Source organism: Sus scrofa, chromosome 1, assembly GCF_054392235.1.
Source record: "Sus scrofa isolate SSC_HxYL_T2T_F1_AM1 chromosome 1, Sscrofa_HxYL_maternal_Yorkshire_Landrace_v2.0, whole genome shotgun sequence".
NCBI lineage: Eukaryota > Metazoa > Chordata > Mammalia > Artiodactyla > Suidae > Sus > Sus scrofa.
The window spans coordinates 230716266-230729230 of record NC_139383.1 but is presented as its reverse complement, the minus strand read 5'-3'; the positions used below and the strand labels follow the sequence as shown (position 1 = coordinate 230729230).

At 39.8% G+C, this 12965-nt stretch overlaps 1 long non-coding RNA gene across 6 annotated transcripts in view; it reads left to right on the top strand.

The window, feature by feature from the left end:
• Positions 1-12965, top strand: part of LOC146407046 (uncharacterized) — a 287817-nt gene that overhangs the window by 234496 nt on the left and 40356 nt on the right. For 3 of the 6 annotated variants that reach the window (XR_014822400.1, XR_014822404.1, XR_014822410.1), the window contains 2 exons: positions 7966-8300; positions 12588-12751. This is a non-coding gene — a long non-coding RNA (uncharacterized LOC146407046). The remainder of the gene's footprint in view (positions 1-7965; positions 8301-12587; positions 12752-12965) is intronic. The other 3 variants (XR_014822411.1, XR_014822412.1, XR_014822413.1) reach the window with 2 other exon arrangements.

The following is a 12965-nucleotide window of genomic DNA, read 5'->3' as shown; positions in this document are numbered from 1 at the left end:
CAGGGGCTCTGGAATTCGCTCGCTGGCAGCTCTACTGTGGTGACCCTTATTTGTTGGTTAAATGTGTGTTGAGTGAATGAACAACCCTCCCAGAGCTCTTCCAGTTTGTCCAGTTTGATCCTGTACCTAAAGGGAAGGAGACTGGGAAACCTCCACAGTAAGAACCTGATTTCCCAGCTGCACCAAAAGTGAGAACTGCCATCACTCTCTCCCTCCATGGAAAGAGCACGGCTCCCCCATCCAATGGCCATGGTCTCTTTGCAAAGGTTTTTGAAAGAACAGTCTACTTGTATCATATCTTCACCATAGTTTGTGATAGCAACTATTTATCATCCTTTTAAAGGCCTCGTACAAGTCTTTTAAAACCTATCATTAGATATAGAACCCCTAGTTGTCCTTCTTTTTCTTCTGGCCTTACTGAAGGTAATATTTTAGATGGGAAGGAAGGAACTGGAAAACACATTGCCTCCAGCATCCTCAGGGAGGTAGGTAAGTAGGAAAACCCAGGGAATTTCTTCAAGGTGCCTCCTGATGTGAGCAGAAGGATGAGGACCATTTTCTCTTTCTTAAAGTTGCACAATGAAAATCTTTGGATTGATTCTCTAGTGGAACTCTGTACCACTGCAGAGCAGAACTGGAGGGTGAATTACAATGAATTCTCTTTCCACTCCAAGTCCATGAGAGCACCATATTGCATTCTCTATCCAAGTCAATAACTGTTTCAAACATGGTAGTGGTATCATCCAGGTGAGAGAAACAAAACTAGGTCTCCCTCAAAGGGCTTCACATCTACTGGAAAGAGTTGTCTACTCCACAGACTGTAACACAGTATTTACTTAAGTTATGGCTCCAAGAGCAATAGAAGCGAAGTGTTAGAATGGGCCATAGGGAGGAGTGATTTTCATGAAAAAATGGAAAATGGTTCCTTTCACCATTCCATGATTGAAAAAGAAACAAGCACACTGATCTCATTAATTCTCCTAAGGTCTTACCAAGTAGTTTACAGTCTGATGGAATCACACCATTTGACAGAGGAATGTACTATTGAAGGAAATAGAAATATAGATGGGAGGAATAGAGGGTGTAATAATGATATACAGCATTAAGCAAGTATCTACAAAATATCCAGTGCTTTATGTATATTATTTAATCCGTAAAAACCCAGCATAGCCCATTGTACAGTTGAAGAAACTAAGGCTCAAATGTTAAGTAATCTACCCAAGTCCAAGAGTTACCAGAGCTAGGATTTGAAAGTAGGTCTGTCTTGTATGACTTCTTTTTTTTTATTTTACTATACTGCCTTTTAAAAAAATCATATAAAAGGCAAATAAATGATTGATGTCGTTCTTCTTCAAGGACATGAAAGGATAGTACAAACAGCACAGTCATTTTCTGTAGTAAAATCTTTTAATTATGACCCAAATCACAGCACTGCTGTGCTAAGCTGATTGTGAGCTCACCTGAAGTCAAAGCACTTCACAGCAAGTTCAGTGGCAACAATTCAGCTCTTTTTCTATTAGCAAATAGAGAATCCTGGGAAGGTATGTTTTATCCAACTTAGACCAAAATATTATAGAGTGAGACATTTACAATGATGCCAGCAGGAGAGGAAAGAAAAGGAAAAGATAGAGTTTGCAACTTACTGTCTTTAAAACTTCATTTGCGAAGTTATTGTCATTAGCTTTCTGGAATGAAGTGTACCCCTTCTGAGGACTATTTTAGGGAATATTTGCAGGGAGTGTAAAGGTCTGAATGAAGAGGTTAGCAGGATTGTTTGACTGGGAGCATCCATCCAGCTTGATGGGTTCAGAACAAATTCTGCAGCCCAAATGAGGAGTCCCTGTTCCAAGCAATACTCATGATGCAATAATTGTTTTCTTTTTATAAGTAATGAGATAACTCATCTCGTTTGTTTCCCAGGGAAGCAGATGGATTCTGTCATTACTTTCAATGGTTTCTTTACTCTCCATCACTTTTTTAATCTATGAGCATTGTCAACATCTACAAAAACACTTTAGAATCATCTGACCCAAAATATCCTAAGCTTTTCTTCTTTTAAAAGGCTCTGAATCAGACAGCAGCATCACAGAACTTTAGTTTCTAACCCTGTGATTCTTCTGTATTCTTACATATTAGCTTGTTTATTGTTTTGAATGAGACGTGCGTGTATACAATATGTGTGATTAATACACACAGACACCCAAGATAGGAAAATTCCAAAAAATATCATCGGAATTGAGCAAAGGCTTCCTCAGTTCCACCTATGTTCCTCAGCAGATAACAGAAGAGGGTATGCTTAAAGATTCCAAGTGAAAGAATCTTCCAGCACGTAGAAGAGGGAGACATAAGGATGACAAAAAAATGAAGGATGTCCTGGAAGGAAATATACTTCCATGTGATCTAATGAAACACTGTTTTAATTAATTCAATATTCCTACTAGGTCACTCTTGACAACAATACATCCCATCTTGAACTCATTTCTCTGTAACATCATGACAGCCAAACTCATCACTTGTTGGAGCAAGAAAAATTCACTGGGACGATGGAATTTATTGACTCATCTCTTCAACATTTTTTGAGAACCCACTCTCATGACCCTTTGCCCATCCCTCTCCTCCCAGTTCTGAGCAATGAAAGTGGAGGAGTGAGCAAAACAATTTAGTCTCCAAGGCTCATAGTTAATTTGTTAATTATGCATATTTGTCACCAATATGAGTAATCTCTCTGACTCTCTCTGTAATAGATCATTTCTTCACTCACAACAGTTTGTAAGTGTGCCTTCAGGCCCAAAATAATAAGTATACTCCCATGAGTCTAACAAGAAATACATACATGCTAAGTTATTTTCATCAAAGTCATGATATATAAAATTGAAAGGAATTTGGCTTCTGGTATTGTCTCATTAAGGAAAATGGAAGAAATAGTGACTTAACCATAGTAAGGTAAATATCAAAAGATAAATGCTAAAATCTTAATGATAATTGTTAGGGTTTGCCTCACAGGAAGTTGAGTGGATATATTCTGCGTATTAGGCTCATGCTTCAGGGGCATATTGATAGCTAATTAATTTTGTTCATTTTGTTCATTTGAAAAAGGAGAAGGGTAGCGAACAGGGTCCCAATTACTGAGAGGGTTCTTCCAAGTCTGAAAGACATGAGAGAAATGCAAAGATAACATGGGAATTTTCATGGAGCACTGCCATGTGACATTACTGTAATTTCATCTCAGCAAAGGGCACACTCAGCATCCAGTGGGTGTGTTATTGACTCCCTCAGTGAAAATGGGAGCCAAACAGCTCTGCTGAGAAGGACTCCATAACAGAAGCTCTGATGGTGTTGACTGCCCCATTGTCCCTGTGAAATCTGGGCCAAGATAAATACCAAGGATTTGAGGTCAGCTCTCAAACAGAGAGACAAGAATGTGGTAGGAATGTCCAAAATAGTTACTGAAGCAAGATGGCATGGCTGTTTAACTATTCCCCCCAGGTTTTAACCTGCAGCTCCATATCCGTCCTGATCTGAACTCAAGGACAGTAGGTAAGTGCGAAAGTCAGGTAGCCCCCAGGCCACTGCTTGCCACCTAAGGAGACCACTGAGTTCAAAATACAGCTGTTTGTTTGTTCTTATTACGGTATATTTGATTTACAGGGTTGTGTCAATTTCTGCTGTATGCATCGTGACCTAGTCATACATACACACACACACACACACACACACACACACACACACATTTTCTCATATTATCGTCCATTATGCTCTACCCTAAGAGACTGGATATGGTTCCCTGTAGGACCTCATTGCTTATCCATTCTAAATGTTGGATATATTTCCCTGTGCTGTAGAGGAGGTCCCCACTGCTTATCCATTCTAAATGTAATAGTTTGCATTGACCAACCCCACACTCCCTGTCCATCCTACTCCCTAACCACCCCCTCCTGGCAACCACAAGTCCACTCTCCATGTTCGTGACCTGTTTCTGCTTTGTAGATAGGATCATAAGAGGGGTCAGAGGGGCCACGTCCTTTGAGAAATGTGACTCTTGCTGTGCATTAAGAACCACCACATTTTCTTGGAAGCAGCTGGTCTTTCGGTGCCCCTGAGCAACCACAGACTCAGAGAGGAATGTGGGTATTTTGATGAAGCTGGGTACTGACACTCATCATTTTCATAATGACTGTATTTCTCATCTCCTCCAATTCCATGGGCCAGGCATAAAGTGTGCAGGGAAGCAACTACCTGTGTGTGCTTCTATTTACTCAAGTTTACAGCCTTCGTACAATACTGATTAATCCTCCTTTCTCCATGACACTGAGGCAGTAGCATTCTAATGCCATCTTTATTATTGTTCGGCAGATCCCATACTACTGCATACAGAAATAGTGTAAATCATGGAACTGGTGTTTGAGGTCCATAAAATGCAAGGTTATGAATATTTCATTACTATACATTTTATTTCCCTGTCTATTCTGCATCTCCCAAAATGTGGTTTGTTTATTTATTGGCTCACTGTTCACCAGGAATACTTAATTCTTAATATCAGGTCTGGTCCGGATCACCAACCCCAGCCATGTGGTCTGAGCTACATTTGAAAGTAATGATAGATATTTGGGGGTTTGTTGTCCTTTTTTACCCTTTTTCCACACATGTATACTTGACTGTCAGGCGACCTTACTAATAGGAATTTCAGCTGCTTCGTCATAATTACATTGATTTTCAAGCCCCACAAATTGACCCCTAAACCTATCTCCTGTGGACTACGGCTATGTATTAAGATTTTTCTCAATGCCTTGTTGTATCCATCTCTGGCTGAAGTAAGCAGTTAGACTTGGGCTGCAGATCTTGGCAGTGAAAGACACATTGTCCAAGTGCAATTAGCTTCACTCCCTGAGCTGGTACAAATGATTTGTCTGAATCAGCTGGTCCTGCAAGAGATGCAGCCATTATCACCTGCTTCTGAATTTTCCTTTAACCACAAAATTCATATTAGTAAATAGCCAGGGGGATTCAATCTGAGCAAAATCAGAACCTGAGTGCCCTGCATTAAGGTGCTAACTTCTCTCCTGCTACAGGGCATAGTAGATATTAATACAGCTCTTTGGTACAGGCTGCAAAATATATAAAATATCATAATTATATCTGCAATTCAGCAATGAAACAATTTTCCCCCTTTCTTCACTGTCATCAGCATAATAGCAGCCTATGGGATTTGTATTTTCTGCCTGTGAGCCCTTTTATGGGCTGTTGGAAGAAAAAAAAATACAAGCAGGTTAGTTTCACAGCTCTGAGAAGGCCTCATGACAGAAATACTGCTTTTAATGTTATTGTCTCTTTCTAGCTTGTAATCCACTCTCTTTGGGTGGAGAGGCTTCTGTGCTGATGCAGCATCACTTACGTTTCTCTGATCAACCTTGGTGTTCCCCCCTTGCCTCCCCCTCCCATCCAGATGGGGAAATAATTAACCGGCTTTCAGGATCATGCTAAGTTATCTACAGGGAGGGGGTTAGTCAGAGGGGAATGAAGTCAGAAGGAGGCACGTCTCCAAGGTTTCTCTTGGAGACATAAAAGAACATAAGAAAGATGCATTCTGAGTGAATCTTCACATCCCGTTTATTTTTCTAGCCAAGACAAATATCACAGGTCATATCTAACATTTGAAAAGCAGGGCCAAATAAAGTGATGGATTAATAAGTCCAAGGACAGAATAATAGAAGGAAAATATGTTATGGAGAATGATGCCCATGTCAATCTGAAAGGGGTGGAAAAAGCTGAAATGGAAATGGAGGGGGGGAATGTACCATAGCAGTCTTAAATAAAAAGCCCTCCTGTAGTTATACTAAATATTAATTAATATTACTCAAGTCCCCTAGGATACTGTTACTTCAGAAACAGGTATCTTCCAACCATTTGAGATTCTTTTTGTTATAACATACACCATAGGCATTGTGAATTGAACACCAGGCTAAATAGTCCTTCTGTAATTATTGGTAATAATATTCCAGGCACATTTATATCCCCCATCATCATCTGTGATGAAGCTAATCCAGTACTTTCTGCATGAACTGTTATAATACCCAAAGCAGCAGGACGGAATATTATCAAGCATGGGTTTACCGATGGAAAACCTAATGTAACGGAGTTCATTTTTAGAAAATAGGCTAGGGGTGGAATTTCTTAGAAGCAACCATATAGATAGACACCTGGACCACTCTCCAAGGCAACTCACTGCAGTGACCATTTCTCGTAAGAGTATCATGTTAGTCCCAGGAAGCCATCTCAGTACAGTTCTGCAGAACTCAGAAAATATTCTGCAGTCAAGAGGAGCTTATTAATGAGAGGCGAGGTGATCTGAATTCCATTGTCATCTCAGGCACAGACACCTGTGTAGCGGTGTTTTGCTGCCCATTCTGTGACTCCATATCATAAATGGTAAAAGGTGGAATAAAGTCTTTCTGTATTAAAGGACACCTTCTAGGATTGAATATGATTTTTAAATCTGCAAGTTGCCTGGAGATCCCCAGAGACAAATATTTTCTCTCTTGTATTTTAAAAATAAGTGAACAGACCAATAGTTTCACAAGCCACAAATCATTATTTAAATAGAATTGTTCAAGATGTCCTATAAAACGAATTAATCGAAGGGAAAGCCTGGAAGCTACTAAAAAGGAATCAATTGTAAAATAGAAAAACTGTCATACATGTTAGACCCGCCTTGAACTCTATGATTATAATAAGGAGACCGCAGTTGTGCCCACATTTCAGGAAAAAAAAAAAAAGAAACTCATATTTAGCATAAAGAAACTCAGATTTACAAACCAGATCAATTAATGGGTGATTATTCACACTATAAAAGGATTTATCACTTTACAAATGGATTCCCTGCAGGGTTCCGTTTTATAACTGAGCGATCTCCGTGTTAGGACTCACTGCCAATTAAAAGTCAATCAGAAGCAAAGATAAAGTGCCTCTGAAATTAAAATATATGTCAGTGGGAAATCATCAGTAGGCTTACAAAAATTCACATTACATACAACTTTGTAAGGATATGGAATTTTTTTTTCACAAGCCTTTATTGAGCACCTACTACAAACTCAGATGTTCCTGAAGAGTCACTACCAAGAGATGGCAAAAATTGGAGTAAACGGTCCCTATCTGGGAATTTCTATAGTGTGATTGCAGCCATGTGAAAATGTTCTATCAGCATTTTCAGGGCTGGGGAAGAAGGGCAATGCTTTCATGTGGAAGTCATCCCACACATTGTCAATTCCCATTCACTAATGCCCAAGGAAGCATCTCTGTCATCACAGAACGCTATTACACAGTCCTCACATCTTTGGTGCCACCTACCTTCATGCTACCTTGAGAACCTTTGAAAGTCCACTTGCATCCTAGGACATTAGTGCTAGAGGACACTGTAGAGGCCAGGTGAGGGAGAAGTAGAGGCAAAATGAAATGAAGTGGCAAGTCTTCCAATGGCCACTCCAAGGATCTTTCTATTAAATAAATCTCCTTGGAGAAAGTGAGGATATTTGAATGTCTACTCTCTGAACTCAACTTTTTTCTACCTCAAATTCTCTCCATGCATTTCCACCCTTTTTCCCTGGCCTTTCTCTCATTTTCAGGAAATGAGAGTAGTACTCTTACTCTCCCCCAGGTTCAGCTTCCTTTGAACCTTTGCTCCTTCCAATTGTAGGATTTTAGAATAGGAAGGGTGGTAAGTGGTGATTCCAATGACTGTGAAAAAGGTTCTCTGACAAAGTAAGAAAAGTCCTTTGCTTGGGAGGGGAGAAGGTTTGGAGCTGCAGTGAGGGGTTTGACAGGGTGTAAACAGTAAGATGAATCCAAGAGATGCATATATATATACACACACATATATATATACACCTAGTTTGGCTAAGGTTCAGCTGATGAGATTGCACAAAAAAACCTTTACTGACCTAATCAGCATGTTTTCATTATTTTCTGCAGCAGCTTTCAGCAGTCAAGGGATGTGAGAAGAAAAAGCGCTCCTGGAGGTCATTCATACCTGATGAATGATCCAGTATAAGGAGAATAAGTGATTTGGATTCGAGAGCAAACATATCATTGAAATGTGTGACTGTGAGGTCCATCCAAGAGAGGCAATGTGATTCAACAGGTGATCTGGATCCCGCAAACAGGGTAGCTTCAAGGAGGTATTTGACATGCTGACTCCGGTGACAGAATGGAAGGAATGGAGGCGACATTTCCAGGAATGGAGGTGGCATTTCCAGGCATTTCAGATGTCAAAAATGCAACACTTTTGTGGAATCAAGTTGTCTCTGGTATGGCCAGCTGGTGTGGTTGGGGTGGAGCAGGAATAAAATTATTAAAAGAAATGTTAAAGCCTCTAAAAATGGTATGAAAAGAGAGAATGAGACAAGTGCTGAAGTCATTTTGTAAAGTAAATGGAAGTGAATTTGAAAAGAATGATTCAAATTTCCATTAAAATGCCTCTGGGACAAAAGATTACAAGCAGATATGCAACAATTCTCAACTGCCTTCCTATTGGTATAATGCATTTGGGAAACCGAAAAGGCTTCATTTACTCACAGAATTTGTATTGATGTCGTTATTACTCAATCGATAGGTATGTATTAGGATACAGTGTGCATAGTGTAAACAAAGTAAATATCAACCCTGTGTCAGATAATGTATGAAACATTACTTTGCAGGTGGGAATAAACAAGTACTTGGTTTTAAGTTCTTTACAGCCCAGTGAAGGAGGAAAAAGACTCAATCTCAGCAAACTGTAATAAGTACTAATGAAAATATATGATTAACATTGTTATGTGCTCACAGAAGGAATGCCTAACCTTGTCATTCATTTCTCAAATCAAGGAAGGCTTCCTGGATGAGGCAAGATCTAAGCTGGAACCTGAAAGGTAATATAAGTCAGAGACAAGGAAGGTGATATTGGTAATGTTGGCAGAGGTAGTGGCAGGAGCAAAGTCTCAGAAGCAGAGGGAATTGAAGATATGTAGGTGACCTGAAGTTAGACTGGGAGGGAAGCAGCAGTAGGCACTAAATGAGCAAGTACCTCTTATCATGCTAAGGAGTTATAATTTTATCCTGAGGTCACAGGAAGCAATGAAGAAGTGTTTACAGGGAGGAAGGACATGACCAGATCTGCATCTTAGAAAGCTAGTTCTCGTAGCCAGTTAGAGAGTGCATTAGTCTGAAGAGGACAGGCATGGGTAGACATAGTCCAGTTATCCTAAGTCATTATACCAGTAAAGGAGAGGGAAGACTAGAAGCTAACACCTAAAGACTTCCAGCTTATGCAAGAGAGAGGCAGTGGCCCATGTCTTACATATATGAGCAGTCATTTGGGGTGAGGGGAAGAGGGAGATGATTGTTCCATTTTAAGCATATTGACTCTGAGATGCTAGTGGGCTATCCAAATGAGCCTGGTCAGTTGGAAGGTGAGAAGGCAGATCCCATCAGAGTCCTAAGCTAGAGATAGAGTGTAGCACTGAAGCCCTGAGAAAGGAGGAAGTCCACCAGAGACCATGAAAAGAGGTGCAGCCTGAATCCTGAGAACTCTCATGTCACAGCCATTGCTATAATTCAAGTGCAAGATTATGCTGGTCTAGCAGTCTAAGAGATCATAGCAGTGGGAGCCAAAGGATTGGGTAGATTTTTGGAAATATTATCAAGGTGATTCCAAACTTCACACTTAGGAAGCTCCAGAGAGTCTCTAATTACAACAAATGCTTAGTTGATCCAAATACTTTATAGTATTTGGCCTTACATTTCAGTCTTTAATCCATTTTGAGTTTATTTTTGTGTATAGTATACGAGAATGTTCTAATTTCATTCTTTTGATGTAGCTGTCCATTTTTCCCAGAAAAGAAACTGTCTTTTCTCCAATGTATATTCTTGCTTCCTTTGTCATAGATTAGTATTCCATAGGTGTATGGATTTATTTGTAGGCTTTCTCTCTAGTTCTACTGATCTATATTTCTGGGTTTGTGCCAGTACCATACTATTTTGATGACTTTAGCTTTGTAGCACATTCTGAAGTCAGGAAGCCTGATTCTTCCACCTCCATTTTTCTTTCTTAAGATTGCTTTGGATATTTGTGGTCTGGTGTGTTTCCATATAAATTTAAAAAATTTTTGTCCTAGTTCTGTGAAAAATGCCATTGGTAATTTAATAGGGATTGCACTGCATCTGTAGATGGCCTTGGGTGGTGTAGTCATCTTGACAATGTTGATTCTTCCAATCCAAGAGCATGGTATATCTTTTCATCTGTGTCATCTTTAATTTCCTTCATTAGAGTCTTATAGTTTTCAGAGTACAGGTCTTTTGCCTCCTTAGGTACATTTATTCCTAGGTATTTAATTCTTTTTATGTGATAGTAAATGGGATTGTTTCCTTAATTTCTTTTTCTGATTTCCCTAAAGTAGAAGCAAATATAGAAGAAGGTGCAAGCCTTAAACAGATAATTTTACAGCAAAGACAAAATAGTCATTGCTGTCTCCTAATATCTCACTCTAATTCAGTAATTGGCTCTTCCTCATTGTCTTCTATTCAGTCAAAAATATGGTTCACTCAATATTTTCAACAGGGGAGAGCCTATGCATTCTGGAAAACCAGGAGGCACCCTCTCCATTTTGGGGTAAAGGTGCCATACACATAGCTTCCTAAAATCCAGGTTGCTATATCTCACTTCCTCAGATTCCACCAGTACCTCTTTAGCAATTCTCCTTTTTTGAATTATTTTCTCAGTCTGAAGAAATGGCTGTTTCCTACTCTCAATTCATTCCTACCTGGCCTGACTCTGGTAGGTAATGAGTCTCTGACTCCCTGTACCCTACCTGAGTTTCTCTCATCTCGAGGTTCTCTTCATCTCAAGGTTCTCCCTGCGGGCCCTATACCACTAACTTTCTTTACTCCCTAACCTTGCTTCTACTCTCAAATACTAATTCACTTAAAGTTCCCCAAGACATATAAATTTTTAAATCAGCATTTTTTAAACCTTACCTCTTCATTTGATAACAACTTGTGCTAGGAGAGTTCTCAGTTTTCTCATCCATAAAAATGGGAATAATATATGCTTACAAACAGTACCTGGCACATGGTTACAGCTCAGTAAATCTTAGCTATTATTCTTATAATTATTAGGTTGAACTCTCAGGTCCCATATTCTGAGTAATAAAGAGTAAGGTAGGAAGTTCCTGATGTGGTGCAGTGGGTTAAGTGTCTGACTGTAGTGGTTCTGGTTGCTCCAGGGGAGCAGGTTTGATCCCAAGCCAGATGCAGTAGACTAAAGAATCCAGTGTTGCCACAGTTGTGGCATAGGTCACAGCTGTGACTCAGATTCAATCCCTCCATGTGCCACGGATGTGGCCATTTAAAAAAAATTTTTAAAAAAGGAGTTCCCGTCGTGGCTCAGCAGTAACGAACCCAACTAGCATCCCTGAGGATGTGGGCTCAATCCCTGTCCTTGCTCAGTGGGTTAAGGATCCAGTGTGGCCATGAGCTGTGGTGTAGGTCACAGACCCCACGTTGCTGTGGCTGTGGTGGAGGCTGGGAACTGTAGCCCTAGCCTGGAAACTTCTATATGCCACCAGAGTGGCCCTAAAAAGCCAAAAAAATAAATGAATAAACACAAAATAAAATAATTTTTTTTAAAAAAAGTTCCCATATCCATAGGGATGCAGGTTCTATCGCAGGCCTTGCTCAGTGGGTCAGGGATCCAGAATTACCATGGGCTGTGGTGCAGGTCGCAGATGTGATTCAGACCTGGTGTTGCTGTGGCTGTGGCATAGGCCAACAGCTGCGTTTCCAATTCATCCTTAGCCTGGGAACTTCCTGGGTGCTACCATAAAATGTAAAAAAATAAAAAGGTACGTGTTCTCTTGTGGTGCAGTGGGTTAAGGATCCCACCTTGTCACTGCAGTGACTCAGGCCACTGCTATGGCACAGGTTTGATTCCTGGCTCTGGAACTTCCAAATGCCATGAGAGTGGCCAAAAAAAAAAATAAAAAAGATTCTCTAACTTTTACTTCCGGTTAAATTCACAAAAAGCTGTATACCTGAACCATGAATACTTAGTTCCCAGTAAAATGTCTTCTCTGAATTATTTAATGATACAAGACTACTGAAGTTAAGAATTCGTTTAAGAAATGACCATGTGAAGCATGTTCTCCGTGTAAAGTTCTCTTTGAAAACATTTGTCCGTTCTTCTGCTCAGCATTTATACAAATCTATACAAAAAATAACCAGCAGAAACTTAATACTAGAACTAAATTCATTGCCTTTTAATGTACATTTATGATATTAACTATGATACAATGAGCACCATGTATCATAATTTTTACCTTGGTTTATTAAAGGGATAGCACATGGTCTGGAACTAGCCAGCTACAAGGATTTAGGTTAACTGGGGACAAGCTGTTCATTTTTCCCCCTTATAGAATATGTACTTCTTTACTTGGCATGTCAATCTTGTCCTCTGCTTACTCATGATTTCTACTTATAACTCACCTGGCCCAGGTGCTGCCTCATGACCTCTTTTCAGCCTCAACTCTCATCACTAACTGGACAAACTTTCTTTCCTACAGTTCAGATCCCTGATGGAAGGGATGTGATTGCCTTAGCTGAGCATGTGCACATCTGTTTGTGAAGAACCCTCTGTAACAGGCCCATCTTGACTGTTGGCAAATTGGAACAGGGGACCATTCCCAGTCCAACCAGGACATGCTGTCCAGAAACTTTGCTTACTGAGGTTTGCTCTCTTACCTTCCTTCGTATTTTTGCTGTGTTTGCTTATTTTTTCCCAGTACATGGGAAGGTTAAAACGTCAACCTATAAATGTTCTTTGAAATAAGTATTTTTTAAAATGTAAATTGATATGTTGACTTAGAAGCCTTTTTGAACAGGCATGAAATCAACCTTATAACTTCTTTCTCTTTCTAAAAAAGAAAAGAAAAGCCTAATTA